Here is a 17,879-nt window from a genome sequence, read left to right as displayed (position 1 = left end):
AATGGGCACAGTGGGTGTACATACCTGGGAACTCAGCACAGGGATGGTGGGAACCCCTCATAATGCACACGGCAGGTCTACAGACATGGGAACTCAGCACAGGAATGGTGGGAACCCCTTATAATGGGCACAGCGGGTGTACAGACCCGGAACTCAGCACAGGGATGGTGGGAACCCCTCATAATGGGCACAGATGGTGTACAGACATGGGAACTCGGCACAGGGATGGTGGGGGACCACTTATAATGGGCACAGAAGGTGTACAGACCCAGGAACTCAGCACAGGGATGGTGGGAACCCCTCATAATGGGCACAGCGGGTGTACAGACCCAGAACTCAGCACAGGGATGGTGGGAACCCCTCATAATGGGCACAGCGGGTGTACAGACTTGGGAACTTAGCACAGGGATGGTGGGAACCCCTCATAATGGGCACAGCAGGTGTACAGACCCGGGAACTCAGCACAGGGATGGTGGGAACCCCTCATAATGGGCACAGCAGGTGTACAGACCCGGGAACTCAGCACAGGGATGGTGGGAACCCCTCATAATGGGCACAGCAGGTGTACAGACTTGGGAACTCAGCACAGGGATGGTGGGAACCCCTCATAATGGGCACAGCAGGTGTACAGACTTGGGAACTCAGCACAGGGATGGTGGGAACCCCTCATAATGGGCACAGCAGGTGTACAGACTTGGGAACTCAGCACAGGGATGGTGGGAACCCCTCATAATGGGCACAGTGGGTGTACAGACCCGGGAACTCAGCACAGGGATGGTGGGAACCCCTCATAATGGGCACAGTGGGTGCCTTGTGGTAACAAGCATGTGAACACAATGCATGCCAATGCACATTATGCTCAACACAATGTAAATAATTTAGAATGCCACCCAAAAGCCACCCGGCATTAGATGGGCGGCTGCATTCGTTTTCTTTTTCAGGTGTTTCTCCTTTATTCTCACCTGGTGATCCTGCCTGTGATACACATCCTGTCCTAGGGTGACAACACTCACTGACTGTATTATATACATACAGGAGCAATGTTGTTAACTGGGGACAGGAGTACAGAGCACCTCCTCCTTTTGTTCATCTCCATAACAAGGAGGAACGTGTTCTGCAGTCCTGGGTGATAGCTGAGAATAATGTAACTGAGAAGGTTGGGTTCATGGAAGGGGAAATAGATTAAGATGGATGGATGCACTGAAGATGAGGGGCTTGAAATGGATAGGTAAAATGAACGGGAGGAGCCTGAGAACCCTCCTCTCCCAATTCTCAGACGTGGGGGGACGGGCCGGATGCTCACTGTGCGTCGATGCCACCCCCACATGCCGTGCCCTTGACGCCGCGGGCTGACATTGTATATCCATCTGCATGCGATTTGAGGGAGGATTGTGGTGTCTAGTGCTGGGCATCAATTGTCGCTCTAACACTGGCTCCGCCTTATCATCAGCATGCAGGGTGACGTGGGTGGGGTCTTTGTGGCGTTGTGGTGAGTATTTATTCCACATCCCTGTGGAGCACACGCTCAGTTTGCTCCTTGCACCTTGATGACACTATGCACATCTCTGGACTATGCTTTTTACTTCATACCAAAGGTAACATTTGGCTTTCTATTTATCGATGTTTTTTTGTGGTATCTTTGATTCCATCACTTATTCTATGGCGAGTCACTTACCTGTTCCACTTTACACTCACAATCTGGTCTCTGTTTCTCTTCACCGATTATTTATTGCGTAGTCAGTTTGCTGATACAGTAAAACCTTGGATTGCAAGCATAATTTGTTCCGGAAACATGCTTGTAATCAAAGCACTTGTATATCAAAGCGAATTTCCCCATAAGAAATAATGGAAACTCAGATGATTCGTTCCGCAACCATTTATTCATAGGGCCTTCAGTTTATAGTCCATATAAAAAGAATCTAGTAATGTGTAACCGCAAAATGTCCATCCACAAACGGCAGCTTCCACAAGGGGATTAGAAGCAAAATCCAGCAGGAGCTACAGAGTATAAAAGAGAAGGTGTCTCCAATGCCGCATACACACGATCGGAAATTTCGGCCAGCAAAAGACCGATGAGAGCTTTTCATCGAAAAATGTGTGTAGGCTCCATCAGAATTTTGCTGGGCGAATTCCCAACAACAAAAAATTGAGAGAATGTTCTCAATTTTTCCCGCCGGAAAAGGTAAGGAAATTCGATCGTCTGTAGCAATTCCGACGTGCGAATTTCCTACGCATGCCCGGAAACAATTCGACCCATGCTCGGAATCATTGAACTTAATTTTTTCTTGGCTCGTCGTAGTGTTGTACGTCACCGTGTTCTTGACGGTCGGAATTTGGTGTGACCGCGTGTGGGCAAGACAGTTTGAGCAGAATTCCATCAAGAAAACCATCAGAGCTTTTTCCGACGAGAATTCCGATCGTGTGTACGTGGCATAAGGGTTCCAATATGTTGGTAAATGTTGTACCTTCATTAAATGTAACCATATTACTACACTTAGAGGTGCCTCTCTTCTCTTTTATACTCAGTTGTGACATGACGCTACTCTTATTTCAAGACATCGCTTGTAAATCAAGTCAAAATTTATTTAAAAATGTGTAACGGATCAAAGACTGCGCCTGTCCACAGACCCTGTTGATAGGCTCACATTCATAAAAATAAATCAGTCCTGGATCAGCAGCTATCAAGCACCTGATGCTTATAAACTGATTGAATTTGCTATGGATCTGGGATGCCTTGAAGACTGCCTATGCTGCCTATGTTATTCCTCCTCAATCATGATGATGCTAGCTTCTAACAATATTTTTAGGGCACCACCGCCCAATTTTTATGCCCCTGTTTAACAGGGGCGTGTAATTACAATTTTTGATATAATATTTCACAGCAGGGCCCGTTCCTGCGCCCAACAAGAGTAACTGTGAGGGGTTACAGTGTTCTGGCAGCACCAACACCTAAGGCTCAATTTTGCTTGTCTTGCAAAACGCTCTCAAACCGAGGTTTTGACATGACGCTACTCTTATATCAAGACATCGCTTGTATATCAAGTCAGAGGACAATTCTGCAGAAGAGGCCATGGAGGAAGAAGAAGAGGAGAGAGGGGAGCATACAGATGTTGTGGCAGAATCACCACTAGCTATTTGGAGGCGTGGTGGCAGAACAAGCTCCAACACTGAACCCTGTCCTGCATCCTTCCCAGCTGCCAGCAGAGTTGCCCAGTGCACCGTGAAGGAAAGGTAGCGCCCCTGCCAATGCCTGCTGGACCACGAGTCAGCGGTAATATGAACCTTACTGCTGACCGCCCTGTCTAATGAGGCCAAAACATTGCCTTCCACAGGGCAGTAGAGAACCAGAATGGCCTTACGTGGAAAGGAAATGGTGTTTTGGAATCTGCCACTGTGGTACAGCACATTCCACAAATTCACAAAAGGGGGCTGAGTCTACCAGCTGAAAAGGCAGCAGTTGCAGTGCTAGCAATTTGGCCAAGCTAGGATTTAGACGCTTTGCATGTGGATGGCTGGGATCAAATTTCTTTTTATGGTTTAGAAACTGGGGTAGGGAAATTGCTGAAATCAACTGGTGGTGTACTGCTAGCAGATTGGCTGCAAGTACTTGTGACACCTATTGCTATACCTTCTTTCCTCAGTGAAGGTTTTTGAGAGGACTGGAGGTATAGTAGGGTTTGAAATCTCAGATGAGGTGCAAGGAGAAGTCCGCCTTTTTCTTTGATGTGGGTCTTTCAGGTGCTGCTGCCAACAGACTGCATGGCAGGTCATCATATGTCTGGCAAAGCATGTGGTGCCCAAGCGGCTGCTGTTCTGGCCACACTTGATCCACTTCAGACATAGGTTGCAAACAGCAACGGTGCAATCTGCTGCACACATGTCGAAAAAGACCCACACAAAGGAACTTTTAAAAGTTAAGCTGACCTCTTGGAGTTGTGCCTCCTACTCCTCCTCCATTTTCTCCTCTTTTCTCTCAGGTACCCAAGTATGGTCAGTGACCTCATCATCCCCTCCCTCCTCATCACTGGAGCAAACTTGGCAGTATGTTGCAGCTTGGGTAATATGACTGCCAGCTTCTTGTCCTTCTGTGTCACCCCCTCTCTCCAGGCTCACATTACAGGGAAGCACAGAAACGAAGGCAAGGACGGAGGTGCAGGGCTGGCATGACGGATGCTAAGTAAAACCCCTGTAGGGTTAAAATTAAGGAAGAAGTGAAGGAGGGGCGGAGCTGAGCGTCATGAGGAAAGGGGGCGGAACACTATTTAAAGGTGGGGAGGAGTCGAGCGGCAAGCGTGGGTCACAAGGTTTTGGAAGTTGGAAGAGACACGTTGCTGTGACCGAGCGGACGGATTGAGGGCCGGAGCGGGAGGTAGTGAGCAGTGCGGGGGGTCTGTGACCGGCTGACTATAAGCAGTGCGAGGGATTGAGCGGCATGGCGGACATAGCGGACTTAATGGAGTGGCTTTGTGCGGCGGCCGTGACGAGGGGGACTGAATGGCTGCAGTCTCAGGTGTATGGGGGTACGGCTTGGCTGCGTTATGACGAGCAGTTTCGGCAGAGGAGGGCCGTGCGTCCTGATATTAGGTGGGACCACAAGGATATCAGCCTCTGGATGCGCTTGATGCGTCGGCGAGGGCTCTGCAACAGTTTTTTCAAGGGGGGGCCGGGGGAACTCCCGCCTCTGGACTTCCGGCCGGGAAAAAATTGGGGGTGTGCTGGCAGTTTAACGAAGGGTCCTGCAAGTTCGGAGGGTCCTGTCGTTTTCGACACGAGTGTTCAGGGTGCGGGGGAAACCACTCGCTCTCCCGTTGATTTAAGAAAGGCAATCGTGCCGACGAGCCTGGGTTCAAGAGGGATAACCCCGGTGAGAGTGGAAAAGATGCGGCCTTTCCTAAGTAGGTATCCGGACAGGGAGGCTGCACGGGTGTTGGGGGAAGGATTTACAGTGGGTTTTAGGATTCCGTGTTCATTGCAGGTGGTTCCTCCGATGGCAAAGAACTTGCGGTCTGCATTGCGGAATCCAGGGGTGGTCACCGAAAAATTGGCGAAGGAGGTGGCGTTGGGGAGAATGTGTGGCCCCTTCGCGGAGCAACCGTTGCCGGGTTTAGTGGTGTCTCCGTTGGGGGTGGTGCCTAAGAAGGAACCTAACAAGTTCCAGCTTATTCATCACCTTTCCTTTCCCAGAGGGGGTTCGGTGAACGATGCCATTGATCCCGAAGCCTGCACGGTGTCATACACATCGTTGGACGCTGCGGTGGGTTGGGTTCGGCATTACGGAAAAGGGGCCCTTATGGCAAAGTATGACATCGAGGCGGCGTTTCAGCTTTTGCCGGTGCACCCGGAGAGCTTTCGGCTCTTGGGGTGTTGCTGGCAGGAACAGTTTTACGTGGACCGGTGTTTCCCTATGGGCTGTTCCATATCCTGTGCTTTGTTTGAGCTTTTTAGTTCATTTTTGGAATGGGTGGTGCGGGATGTGTCTGGATGGGTGTCAGTGATTCATTACTTAGACGATTTCCTTGTGGTGGGGCCCCCTTCTTCCAATGTGTGTGCGATCCTGTTGGCCACATTGCAGCACATTGTGGAGCAATTCGGGCTGCCATTGGCAGCTGACAAGACGGAAGGGCCGGCTACGGTTATACGTTTTTTGGGCATTGAGATCGATGCCGACACGATGGAATGTCGACTGCCTAGGGACAAGGTGGAAGGGCTCAAAGGGGAGTTGAGGGAGTTGATGGGCCCGAAGGAAGCTACTTCCCCGGAATTTATGGGAAGTAGACCTCGGGGTGGGGGGGGGGGGGGTCCTTTGTTGATGCACAAGGATGGTACTTTCTTATCTAGATTTCAATTTGTGGCTGTATTCCGAAAAGGTTTGCCTCCCACTCCTTCCGCATTGGGGCGGCCACAGAGGCTGGCAGATGTGAGTTGGATGAGGCAGCGGTCAAGAGAATTGGGAGATGGGAATCAAGGTGGTTTAAGTCCTACGTGAGGCCGCAACTGGTGTAAGTGGGGGCTCGGAAGGGTTGCAGGGGGGTGGTTGCTGAGTACAGTGCAGGGGGAGGTGCAAGGGTTTGGCTGGACGTGAGGGATACAGAAGGGGGTTACTCAGTTGTTTTAGTATTTCGCTTTGTCATTTCAGAAGGAGGTCGCGAACGCCTCGTCTGGATATTAGGACACTCCTACGTTTTTTGGGGTGCCAGGAGAGTGGATGTCAGGCCAGAAGGAAGGCAACTGGGGATTTCTAGTAGGGAAGCGTGTATACGGTGGCTGGGGATCCCTGGGATGAAATGGAGCAGGGTTGTGCCGGAAAATCATCGGTACGCCGGACTGGATAGGCCCCCGGATGTGTTAGTACTACATGTGGGGGGTAATGACTTGGGGGTCCAGTCCACCAGGGATCTTGTTGCGGATGTCAAAAGGGATTTTTTGATGCTTCGCAGGGATTTTCCTGATATGGTACTGGTATGGTCCGACATCGTGGCAAGGACTGCATGGCGTATGGCCAGATCGGTAGTCAGGCTCAATAAGGCCAGGATAAAGGTGAACAAGGCCTTGGGGAGGTTTATAAAGAGGAATGGTGGGTTGGTGGTAAGGCACACGGAGTTGGAGGTGAATGTGGGCATGTACCTTCGGGGGGATGGCGTGCATCTCACGGCTGTGGGGACCGACCTTTGGGCCCTGGGGGTGCAGGATGGGATTGAGCGAGCTCTGCGGGTGTGGAGGGGCCCTTAAGGCTAAGGGGGTCATCCTTGCGGGCTGTGGCAGTGCCTTTGGTCTTTGACGGGGTAAAGAAACGGAGGTGATGGAAGTGTGTGGGGGGGGGGGGCTCATATGTGGTATGTGCCCCCTTTTTGGTGTATCCCAGCGTAAGGGTAGGCCGGAGGCCTGGTATGGTTAAAATTTGGTCCCGCAGTGTATTGGTAAAAAGGGTAAAGTTAAAAGGAGAACCGAGGTACCGTCAAAGACCAAATGGCTGGGAGTTGTAATTGCTGTTGCAATATAGTATTGTTCTATTAGAGTAATAAAGTTATTTATTTTATTTTGGCTGAAGATTGGTTAAAATAAAGGCTGCTATGGCCATTTTATACTCCAAACTCCAGTGTGGTCTATTTATTGGGGGGGGTAAGGTAAAGGGGAAAGGTAAAAGGTATGGGGTAGGAAAAGGGAAGGTTTCTGGGAAGGGGTGTATTACTAGATGCATAGATCATGCCTTCCTCCACCCGGGAACCAACATCGGAGCCTTCAAATTGCTGTGCATCCTCCAGCAGCATGTAACCGACACTGTGGTCAAATAATTCTGGGGACTCCTCTGTGTTTGATGGTGGGGCTACGGAAGGAGTAACTGTGGATAAGGAGCCGATGGAATAGGCTGCTTTGGCATCTGCGTTGGAAAGCAAACTACTCTGAGCCTGGGTGACAAAGATGAGGAGGATGAGGATGGCTTTGTTATCCACTCCATCAACTGTTCTCCATGTTCTGGCACAATAACACGGCCAGCAGCAGAAAAAAAGGACAAGCGTGCCCCACTGGCCACCTGCAGAAGATACACCATGTCCACGACCATCTCTGTTGACTGTAGACACAGAGCCTGCTTGGCCTCTTTTGGTGGCCTGTGATTGTCTGCCTCTCCTTGGTTGCCTTCTGGGCATGATGGGGATTTTATCTTTTCACAGCACACTACACTGTATTATATACTGTGTACACCGCCTGCACTGTATTAGAAACTGTACACACTGTACTATATACTGTGTATACCGCCTGAAGTGTATTAGAAACTGTACACCACCAAATGCACTGTATATATAGGCTACACTGAATGCAGAGTGTGTGTGAATATATATATATATATATATATATATATATATATATATATATATATATATATATATATATATATATATATATATATATATATATATGTGTAAATCAAATACACTGCCTGCGCTGCCTGAATATAGAGTATACTAGAGTATACACTGAATATCTAGTCTACGCTAAATGCAGAGTATATACCCTGTTTCCCCGAAAATAAGACCTAGCGTGATTGTCGGTGATGGCTGCAATATAAGCCCTACCCCCCAAATAAACTTGTTGTCTTATTTCTCCTTGAAAGGTCTTATTTTCAGGGTAGGGCTTATTTTTAGGGGAAACAAGGTAGGGCTTATTTGGCAATCACGCTAGGTCTTATTTTCAGAGAAACAGGAGATATATATATATATATATATACATACACACACACACACACACACACACACACACACTAGACTGACTGTTTGTCTGTGTTTGTGTGTGTGTATATATATATATATATATATATATATATATACACATACATATATATGCCTAATCTAGCTTAATCTATCTCCATCCACACACTATACATGGCCACAATGTAAGCAGCTTTATATATAGTGTGGGGCATGGACTTAGTCCCCCTAAGCCCCCTAAAGGCACCCTGCCTTTGCCCAATTATGGCTCTCTCTGCAGAGCGTGCTGTGAATGGCCAAAGCATGCAGGTCAGGTGCATGCTTTGGCCAATCATCAGACACTAATGCACTCGAGTGCATTATGGGGCGTTCCACGGCACTCAAATTTACCGCTAACGCCCCTTAATGTTCGTTCTTCGGCAAACGGGCAAACACCCGATGTTCGAGTCGAGCTTATACCTATATCACATTTGCTCCTGATGAGTGGCAGTTATCTACGAAACGGGCGCAAAGCTATATATCAATGCATTGTCACAGCTACCATGCGTCTGCTATGAGACTACCTTCAATCAATTTGACATTATCATTTGTGCAATCAGTCATGTCTATATGCAAGTTTGGGCTACATTTAATACATTTTAATATACTAAGAAGGAACACTTATCTGTGTGTATACATTTATATGTGTTTATTATGTTATTTACTGTCCCACATGCATCCATGTGCACCATTAAATAGTATCTACTAATTGATTAATTTGGTTCTGGTGTAGGGATGAGCTTCGAGTTCGAGTCAAACTCATGTTCGACTTGAACATTGCCTGTTCGCCCGTTCGCCGAATAGCGAACAATTTGGGGTGTTCGCGGCAAATTCGAAAAGCCACGGAGCACCATGTACAAGTCTATGGGAGAAATCTAAAGTGCTAATTTTAAAGGCTAATATGCAAGTTATTGTCCTAAAAAGTGTTTGGGGACCCGGGTCCTGCCCCAGGGGACATGGATCAATGCAAAAAAAAAAGTTTTAAAAACGTCAGTTTTTTCAGGAGCAGTGATTTTAATAATGCTTAAAGTGAAACAATAAAAGTGTAATATTCCTTTAAATTTAGTACCTGGGGGGTGTCTATAGTATGCCTGTGAAGGGGCGCATGTTTCCCATGCTTAGAACTGTCCCTGCACAAAGTGTCATTTCTGCAGGAAAAAAAGTCATTTAAAATCACTCACGGCTATAATGAATTGTCAGCTCCCCGTAATACAGAGAACACTCATTGAAAGTCATTGATTAAAAAAAAATTAATTACCAGGCCCTTTAGGTCTGGTAAGACATGTACGGAGCTGTATTAAAAAGGAAGCGCAGGACATACATGACAGGGTGCAAGGAAATGACTGGGCTAAGAAAAGGCAGCGTGGGGGTGGTTTTAGGATGCAGGCGTACTTACCCCATTGGTGGATGGTCACAAGGGGGGAGGGAGTGTGGTTCATTCTTCCATGTGCCAGGGTGGGGCAAGTCAGCAGTTGGGGGTCAGCAAGAGAGGAGAGACGTTCCCGCCCGCCCTCCCTAATAATAGATAGTGGTCTGGTTGGTAGTGTTGTCGTTTCGGGGTGTGGCATTGGGTCCTTGGCGACTGCTATATATATATATGAAAATATATATGTAGAAATGCATGGGTCATTTGAAAAAGGTTGGGACCCATGCCAGAGATGGAGTCATTGTGTTTGGGCTGGTGTCAGTCCAGATTAATGGCTAACATGTTTGGGGGGTCTGTGGTCAGTTAGTGAGTCCTCGAGGCAAGTTTGGCGGCTGGGGACAGATGCTGACGAAGAGGGGATCACAGGCTCAAAATAATAAGGGGTCGTCAGGGACCAGCCAAAAAGCACTTAGGGTCTTTTGGGTAACTGGAAGTTGTTACAAGTTTTTGTATTATCAAAATATTTAAAATAAAGTTTCGTTTTTTTATTGTTATTTAAATAAAGGCCGTTGAGGCCATTTTCATCCAAGCAGGTGTCCGAGTATTTAATTTAAGGTTAATAGTTAAGGTTTACATGTATTGTTGGGGAAGTAAGTTATCTGGCTACCCTAGTCATGGTTATTAAGGGGAACCCCGCGCCAAATAAAAATAAATAAATTATGTGGGGTTCCCCCCAAATATCCATATCATACCCTTCAGGTCTGGTATGGATTTTAAGGGGGGGGGTGTGGCTTGCCTTGAGAGACAATGGCCGCCTAATCCCTCGGATCTGTTAGACCTTGGCCCTTCATCAGCTACTACAGGGGACTTTTGCAGACTCTGACCCTCCAGATATGGGGACCTCTTCCTGTGGTCCTTCAGGATCCAGGTCGCGCTCCCCTGGAGAGCCCGGCGGCCGTAGCACACATAATATTCCGGAGATGTTCCGAACCCATAGGCAGAACATGGCGGAAAATACCTCAGCCTCCTCACAGAGATCTGGCGGGATCACTCTATCCCCTACAGTCCCCTCTCCCTCGCCTCCATCTATGGCAACTAACACGGCTGACAACCAGTAACTAAGCCTTAGCGACCTCCGTACTGTGGTAGCGGACATCAAGGACACGCTATTTGCAGCCATCTCAGATCTCCGCCATGAGATTCAGGCGATCGCGGTCAGAGTTCAAGAAGTGGAGAAAACGACCCACCGCCAACAGGCAGTCATACAGAGGATAGATCATACAGTAGATTCACATACCCTGTACCTAAGAGACATTAACAGGCATATGGAAGACTTTGACAACCGGGGACGCCGGCATAACCTGAGGGTGAGAGGCCTCCCTGAGACCGTCGACAGTGAACACTTAATCCCCACAGTGACGGCCATCTTTAACAGTCTCCTTGACAAACCATGTCAGACTCCTATTGAGATGGAGCGTATCCATAGAGCCCTCAAGCCGCGTGGCAGAGAGGTGGATCCACCGAGGGACGTTGTATGCTGCATCTCGGACTTCAAACTGAAGGAAGATATCCTTAGGAATGTGAGGATTAAACGAGAGATTGAACATGAAGGCCATCCTATTCATATTTACCAAGACTTGTCGGCTATCACCCTCAAAAATCGTAAAGATCTCCGTCCTTTACTTGATGTTCTCAAGAAAGAAGGAATCCCATATAGCTGGAAATTCCCCTTTTGGTCTCTCGGCAACACGCAACTCCCGCACCGCTCTCTTGAGAGTACCAGAAGGACTGGAGAATTTCTGTCGCATATTAGACTTACCTCTTGTGGATCTACTCAACTGGTATGCTGACTTCACCTGGGTAAAACCCCCCTCCTGGATGAATGAGGAAGAATCAATGGAGACCCAAGCTACTCTTTTCAGGAGACGCCGCTCGCCTTCCTCCATGAGAGGAAACTCAAGAATGATGCTTCATCAACTACTCCGCAGTCCTACAATGGCTCCACTACCCCGGAGAGCTTGTCGGGATCGCTAGGATGCCCCACAGCTGCACATATTCTCCACTGAGCTAAGCTGATCTAAACCCTCCTGAGTTTATTGTTACAGTTATAGGAGTTATAATCATTCCTCACCGTTCATTTTGTTTCTTGAATGTCCCCTTCGGATACCACCTATGCTCTCTCTAGGCACGGCGTACAGCACTGACGGCACAGAAGCATTTCCCTGCGGCTGAGCTCGACCTCTTCCGTCTGGATATCTGACCTTGAACGAACACAAGGGCTACTGTTATGCGATAATACACTAATTCCATTAACGGTTTGGAACCTGCAGAGCTCGACCACTCGGTGACACCCCTCTCATCCGTGTCTACAGGAGGGACCTGCTCTCCGCCATTCAAAACTTGAATTGAGCTGACTCACAATCGAGAGAGACCAGTGACTCATTTATATCCACGGTTACAGGTCTCCGGACTGAAGGGTAAGCACACATTTAGCATAGAATGTACTGGCTCACTTGAATTGCTCCCTAACTCCCTTTCTCGGAAGACTTTGAGCACATTATATGCTAAGGATTGACTAATGTCCTGCAATAACGATTGATCAAGTGGGACATATGAACCTGTCAGGGCTGGCTTAGCCCTTCCTTCTCTGGGCTGGCCGCTCAGCTGTCGGCTAATTGCCAGCTCTCTTCTCTCTCCACAGTTACCAGCTGTTCCTGATGATGCTCGTCTGACCTGCCTACTTAAAGCCTTCCAGCTCATTTCATCTCTGCCTTCGCGTTGGTCACATCAGAAGGAACCATCTCCTGTGGTTTGTTTCAAGACTGGCTTGCTGACATCCCACCTGGCTCCTTTATCCTGCTTGCAGTTGCTCAACTTGGATCCCTGACTTCCGGCCTGGCTGATCACCCGATCTGGTTATTGAACTTTGGACTGGCTGACTACCCGATCCAGTTACTGGACTCTGGCTATGCTTGACTATGCTTTTTCTATTTACCTTTTTATTTTTATTAATAAACAAGTGTGATTTAATTGTACTTCTGTCTCAGTCTGATTCATGGTTTCTGACAGAACCTCAGCCTTCTACCCACGCGTTTTTTTTTTTTCTTCTTCCCATTCCATGATCTAATCGGAACGCCTTGCTCAATTTACTAGGTTATAATGAAGTGCAGGACTGTGTTCAGCAACCTAGGTGCATTTATACCGCTGTTATCTGATATAAGTAGGGCATGAAGGGGTTGGCCGGGTAATTGAGATGCAGCCCGGGTTCATTGACATATTCTACTCCTAAACTCTTCCCCTACCACCTTATCCCTCTTGTATAATCTGACTATTACCCCTTCTACCTCATGTTCTCACATAGTGGTGTTTTGAACGAACTCACAGACCCAAACCAGAAAAGCGCAACCCACGGTGGTCAAGTGCTCATAACGAATTCTCTGCTCTGTGGTGCCTTCGCTAAGATAATGAGTGTCACGCCTCCAGAGGGTTCCACCAATAAAACGGCAAAGGCTACAAATGAATTAGTTGCCTGCATCGAAGCACTGTCTATGTAAGCTAATATAGATGTATTAATGCGTGAGACATTAGACGTTCTGTATTCGGTTATAAATGATCTCCTGCGACCCCCTACTTACCTTGGCTGTCCTGTTGATGGCCTTAAGCTTTCAGTTCAAGTTGCTTTATGCCAATATAAGTTCATTGACTATTTTACACAATACGTTTCTGCAACTGTTATGCATATTTGTAACGTTTTGGTAAAACAAAAGGATATATATATGGATTCAACTATAAACGCCCACCTGCGTACACCTAACTTGCCTGAAACGGTACCTAGATTACCCGTCTTTATACCCCCAGCTGCAAGGCTGTACTTTTGAGGTTTCCTCATCACACTCATCTCTTGGGAATTCCCATATCCAAATAATATTTGACACAGTGGTCATGTACTCCTAATGCCGCGTACACACGATCAGATTGTCCGGAGTACTTACGCATTTCAGCGGACAATTCGATCATGTGTGGGCTTCAGTGGACTTTTCCAGCGTGAAGTCTGGCGGACTAAGAAAGTATTTTTGAACTCCAATCTTCCCGTCGGACTTGGGTTTCAGCGGACAATACGTTCGTCAGTATGCTAGTACAGCGGACTAAGAATGACACATGCTCAGAAGCAAGTACGAAAAAGGAAGCTATTGGCTTCTGGCTATTGAACTTCCTTTTTCTAGTCCCGTCGTATGTGCTATACGTCATCGCGCAAGCGAACGTCGGACTTTTTGTGTGTCCGTGTGTGGCCAAGTCCGTTCGGTAGAAAGTCCGCCAGACTATCCGCCGGATTGTATGTCGGACTAAGTACACCAGACAATTCGATCATGTGTACGCGACATTAGAAACCCCATACCTTTGCTTTTACACTGACACTTGGCCATAGGTTTAACGGTTCATGTTCAGATTTCTTAAATAGACGAACCACCCTGCACACAGTGGTCTAAATTGCTTGTGTATAGACCAGCCTTTCTCGACCTTTTCAACATGGAGGAACCCTTGAAATAGTTCTCCGGCCTCGGGGGAACCCCTGCTAAAAAATGTAAATCTACAACTCATGATACATTAGTGTCATGGTCAGTAAGAGGAATGGTCCTTACAGTTGTGGTCATTGGGAAGAATTTCCTCCTTACAGATAGTTAAAAAGATCAATGGTATCAGGAAACTTATCTGAGAGCCAAAAATTGCCCAATGCTGAAGGAACCCCTAGCAACCTCTGGTGGAACCCTGGTTGAGAATCACTGGTATATAGCATTCGCATCCATATCAGCCTATTACCACTGACCCCCTCCAACTCTTTTTATTTCCGCAGGATCAGGTGATGAGCGGGTTCTCATCTGTTGTCGGTGCAAGGGTATCCCCTTCCCCACTCTGTCCTAGTCCTTTCACATCCCTACTTTGTATATACCAGCCTTTCTCAACCTTTTCAACACAGAGGAACCCTTGAAATAGTTCTCCGGTCTCAGGGAACCCCCTGCTTAAAATTAGAAATCTACAACTCATGATACAATAGTGTGATGGTCAGTGGGAAGAACGGTCCTTACACTTGTGGTCATTGGGAAGAATTACCTCCTTACAGATAGTTAAAAAGATCAATGGTGTCAGGAAACTTATCTGAGAGACAGAAATTTCCCAATGCTGAAGGAAACCCCTAGCAACCTCTGGAGGAACCCTGGTTGAGAATCACTGGTATATACCATTTGCATCCATATCAGCCTATTACCACTGACCCCCTCCGACTCTTTTTATTTCGGCAGGATCAGGTGAGCGGGTTCTCATCTGTTGTTGGAACAGGGGTATCCCCTTGTCACGTACCTAGTGGAAGAGCCCGACCTGCAGGAAGAGACCTCTCTTGCGGCTCCGACTCGAGGGCCCTGGTAGAGTATACAGGAAGCACAAGAGTCCGAGTGGCACGAGTGCCTGGCAGGATCAACAGCAGCGGAGGGGTCCGGAACCCAGGAAGTACTTGTAACGGGACCACCAGCAGGATCAGGAGACGGCTGGGACCGGGAAGGAACGGGATCAGCAAGCAGGTGCAGCAGACTGGAGCAGAATGGCAGGTGGGCAACTGGAACTGGAACACAGGAGCAGGAACTCAGGCTGAAGCTGGACTGCAGGCAGGAGCTGGAACAACAACTGGAGGCAGGACAGCAGACAGGCACCAGGAACCGGGATGCTGGAGCAGGGAAGTCAGACAGGCCGGGTCGGAGGTCAGGTGGTCAGCGAAGGTACCAAGAAGCAGGCAGGAGAATGGTCGGACAAGCTGGGTCGGTAATCAGGCAGACAGCAAAAGTACCGGAGGATTAAGCAGAAGGGTAGTCAGACAGGCCGGGATCAGGTGCAGGCAGATAGCAGGAGTGGTAGGTAGACAAGCCGGGTCAACAAGGTCACAGAAGGCAGGTTCTCAGGTTCAGAATACTCGCACGCTGTAGATCAGACAGCAAGAGCTAAATGTGACAGACCGAGTTAAATAACCCGTCTGGCGCCAACAGGCGCACGCACGCGTGCACCAGACTGTTTCCTGCTGGCAGGATCTTCCAGACACCCCTTCCCCACTGTCTCCTAGTCCTTTCACATCCCTACTTTGTGCGCCGGACGCACTTCTCATTTCCTAATCTACTGCCCCGACCCGCTTGAGAGCCTTCTCCCCCCCCCCCTCCCAACTGCCATAACTGCCGAAAACCTACTCGCTTAACGACGAGCTAACCTTTTGTGATCACATTGAAGATGACTAATCCAACCTCCCACAAAAAGACTCTGCAGCTTAAACTTTATTTTCCTAAACGCGAAGGGACTTAATAGACCAGAAAAGCGCTCTCAGTTGTTCCTAGTGATGCAGAGAAATAAAGCGGATGTGCTGTTCTTGCAGGAAACGCACTTCCGCGCAAACACGATACCTAAAATGCATAACCACCACTTCACTACTGAGTACCATTCAGCAAACTCACTAAATCTAAATCAAAAGGTGTCTACATAATACATGCTAAACATTGTCCATTCCAACACTTTGACACATATAACGGGTGACAAGGGCAGATTTTTATTCATTAAAGGATCTTATCTGGGTAGGAAAATCACAATGGCAAACATATACGCCCCAAACTCACAAGTTACATTCTTTTGGAAGATCTTATTAACCACTTTTACAGAAAGTACACTAATACTAGGGGGGCGATTTCAACGTACCCCTGAATCCGACGCTTGACACTTCCAATGGCAAATCTTCCTTTCCTTATACTGCACTCCGATCCATCAAAACTCAACTGCAGACTCTCCTTCTCCATGACACTTGGAGAACCCTAATCCCTAACGGCAAAGACTTCACTTTTTACTCGACCCCCCCACAACAAATACTCTAGAATATACTACTTCTTTCTCTCACAAAACGATCTTCCCCTTCTCCACCACACCTCTATTGACCGTATGTTTCTTTCGGACCACCACCCCATTACTTTAACAATCTCATTCCCTGACACACTTAGACATGCACAGATATGGAGATTAAATCCCTCCCTACTCACGGACCCAATCATTCTGGATGCAGTAAAACTGCGCATTAAACAGTATTTCGAGGATTTTAACTCCATTCTAATTTTTTTTTTTTTTAAATGGCGTGGAGTTCCCCCCAAAAATCCATACCAGACCCTTTATCCGAGCACGCAACCTGGCAGGCCACAGGAAAAGAGGGGGGGACGAGAGAGCGCTCCCTCTCTGAACCGTACTAGGCCACATGCCCTCAACATTGGGAGGATGCTTTGGGGATCTGTGACCCCTCAAAACACCATGTGCCCATGTTGATGGGGACAAGGGCCTCATCCCCACAACCCTGGCCGGTGGTTGTGGGGGGTCTGCGGGTGGGGGGCTTATCAGAATCTGGAAGCCCCCTTTAACAAGGGGACCCCCAGATCCCAGCCCCCCGTTTGAATAAAATAATAATAATAAAAAGATTCCAGCGGTTTCCGTTACATCAGAGGGGGGTGGGATCACCTGTACATCACTGGGGAAGCCCGGGTTTCCCCTTACGTCAGAGGGGGCGGGGTCAGGTGACGGGTGGCCCTGTCTCTTCAGCTAAGATCTTTTAGGCTGCCGGGATTCCCGCAGTGTCTCCGGTGGAGACAGGATGCACTGCTCCAGACGTCATCGGGAGAGATCACCCATCGCTGGACCCTGGAGAAGAGATCACCGATCCCTGGATACCAAGAGTGGATTACCACCGCTGGAATCTTTTTTATTTTTTTTACTTTTAATAAAGGACTTATCCCAACGGTGTCTGTGTTTTTTTTTTTACAATTTTTTTACACTTTCTTTGTGAAATGGTAGGGATACAATGTACCCGTTACCATTTCAAACAGAGGAGGGCCGGGATCTGGGGGTCCCCTTGTTAAAAGGGGCTTCCAGATTCTGATAAGCCCCCCGCCCGCAGACCCCCACAACCACCGGCCAGGGTTGTGGGGATGAGGCCCTTGTCCCCATCAACATGGGGACATGGTGCTTTGAGGGGTCACAGACCCCCAAAGCATCCTCCCAATGTTGAGGGCATGTGGCCTGGTACAGTTCAGGAGGGGGGGGCTCTCTCGTTCCCCCCCCTCTTTTCCTGCGGCCTGCCAGGTTGCGTGCTCGGATAAAGGATCTGGTATGGATTTTTGGGGGGAACTCCACGCCATTTTTTTTTTTTAATTTCGCATGGAGTTCCCCTTAATATCCATACCAGACCTGAAGGACCTGGTAAT

At 48.2% G+C, this 17,879-nt stretch overlaps 1 protein-coding gene across 1 annotated transcript in view; it reads right to left on the bottom strand.

Annotated features, from left to right (window-relative positions):
- Positions 1 to 17,879, bottom strand: part of LOC143981441 (zona pellucida sperm-binding protein 3-like) — a 42,749-nt gene that overhangs the window by 10,560 nt on the left and 14,310 nt on the right. The gene's annotated exons all lie outside the window — the stretch shown is intronic.

This window comes from Lithobates pipiens, unplaced genomic scaffold (genome assembly GCF_037356315.1).
Source record: "Lithobates pipiens isolate NorthernLeopardFrog02 unplaced genomic scaffold, aLitPip1_a1.2 Scaffold_157, whole genome shotgun sequence".
Taxonomy (NCBI): domain Eukaryota; kingdom Metazoa; phylum Chordata; class Amphibia; order Anura; family Ranidae; genus Lithobates; species Lithobates pipiens.
Note: the sequence above shows the minus strand (reverse complement) of the source record. Positions and strands in the feature narration are given on the sequence as shown.